We start from the raw sequence: 2415 nt of genomic DNA, 5'->3' as shown, positions 1-2415 counted from the left end.
AGAGGCTACTTGACACAAGATACACCTTGCCCAAAAACTTAGCGATTATCTCACGCACATGCGCATTTGACATGACCTGAAAATACCGTAATATACCCAAGCAAAGCGAAGATGCATTTGACGAAAATACCGTACTGAACTCAAGCAAAGCGCACACGCACATAAAAAAAAAAAAAAAAAAACAACTTTGATATGAACGTAAGAGCCGCATGACACCGGGCAAAGAGCCGCATGCGGCTCGCGAGCCGCGGGTTGGCCACCCCCGTTCTACAGGGTCGCAGGCAAGCTGGAGCCTATCCCAGCTGACTACGGGCGAAAGGCGGGGTACACCCTGGACAAGTCGCCAGGTCATCACAGGGCTGACACATAGACACAGACAACCATTCACACTCACATTCACACCTACGCTCAATTTAGAGTCACCAGTTAACCTAACCTGCATGTCTTTGGACTGTGGGGGAAACCGGAGCACCCGGAGGAAACCCACGCGGACACGGGGAGAACATGCAAACTCCACACAGAAAGGCCCTCGCCGGCCCCGGGGCTCGAACCCAGGACCTTCTTGCTGTGAGGCGACAGCGCTAACCACTACACCACCGTGCCGCCCAGTATCCCTATCATTCCTAACATTAGCATTGAAGCCCCTGATAGTACTACAGGGTCAGGAGGTGGTACCCTGAATACTCCACCCTGCCATTTTGTGCATATGCACAACCAACAGTAGAAGGAGAGAGACCACTCAAATTTGGAAATCTGGAATCAGAAATCTAGTGTGGATGTCAGGCCATCTGTATCTACCCTGTACCTTTCCATCACACACACTATCCCAGGCTTTTTCCCCACCAGCAATGTGGCATTTCATGTTCCCAAACCCAGTATCCATTGTCCGTGACATGCCTGCCACCTGACTTGCACTGCCTCTAATCTCACACAGGATGTAAGTCCACAAGATGGTTTTGCAATGCTATTTCGCACCGAGTCTGACTGGGGTGGCTTCATCATTAGGCTTCTCACTGTAAAGTACCACTAGCTTTAAATCAATCAACATTTAATGAAACATTAAATTTATAACAGTGAAAACAGTTTTCTGTTTTGAGAAGGTAAACACATAATGAACTTAAGACCTTTCATGGGGTGTCCATGCCCCCATGCTGTTGCTCAAATACGCAGGTTGAAACAAAAGTACATCTGAGTTCCCACTTCCCAATGCTCTTTCTTTTCTCAGAGGTAAGTTAAAGTTTCAACACGTCGACTGGGCCTATCAGTGTTTTCGTTGTAAGTGTACTTTATCTCACAGGTTTTAAAAATGATAAACTTACCTTAAAACAAGCAATGGGCTTATATTAAATACTAAAATTAGAATTAACAGATAGATGTAGGTGAAATGAAACTTACATCTTCAATTATTCAATTAAGATACAATTTTTAAAAAAAGGCCTAGATACTAACTAGTTCTGGTACAATAAGTACAACTTGCCAATTATGTCCTTAAATTTAAAAGATTTACTTATTTGCTGGAACACTTGGCTATATATTTCTCATTTAACTACCTTCCTGTACCTTTTCTGCTTTGCCTATGACGCAAATAATGATCGCATTGTCATAAAGCGCACAAAACAGGCTATGTATACAACCTGAAATAGTATAGATTTTTTAATAATTCTATGAAACACAACTAGTGCATCTCAAACAATTAGAATATCGTGAAAAAGTTCAATATTTTCCATCAATTTAAGAAAGTGAAAATTTAATATATTATAGCGACCCATTACGTGTAAACTGTTTCAAGCATTTTTCTATTTTACTTTTTAATCATTATGGCCTACAACGCAAAAAAAAAACAACAACACAAAATATGAGAGTTTTTCATTTCATCCATCCATCCATTATCTGTAGCCGCTTATCCTGTCCTACAGGGTCGCAGGCAAGCTGGAGCCTATCCTAGCTGACTATGGGCGAGAGATGGGGTACACCCTGGACAAGTCATCAGGTCATCACAGGGCTGACACACAGACACAGACAACCATTCACACTCACATTCACACCTATGGTCAATTTAGAGCAACCAATTAGCCTAACCTGCATGCCTTTGGACTGTGGGGGAACCTGGAGCACCCAGAGGAAACCCACGCGGACACGGGGAGAACATGCAAACTCCACACAGAAAGACCCTCGTCGGCCACAGGGCTCGAACCCGGACCTTCTTGCTGTGAGGCGACAGTGCTAACCACTACACCACCGTGCCACCTATTTCATTTCAAGTTTGAGTAAAACAGTATAAATACTGTGTATCTATCAGTCTAGTTCAATACACAACCACAATCATAGGAAAGACTGCTGACTTGGCAGTTATCTAGAGGACAATCAATCATCGACACCCTCCACAAGGAGGGGAAGCCACAGAAGGTCACTGCT

Source organism: Neoarius graeffei, chromosome 18 (assembly GCF_027579695.1).
Source record: "Neoarius graeffei isolate fNeoGra1 chromosome 18, fNeoGra1.pri, whole genome shotgun sequence".
Lineage (NCBI taxonomy): Eukaryota > Metazoa > Chordata > Actinopteri > Siluriformes > Ariidae > Neoarius > Neoarius graeffei.
The sequence above is the reverse complement of the archived record's forward strand: the minus strand, read 5'-3'. Positions refer to the sequence as shown.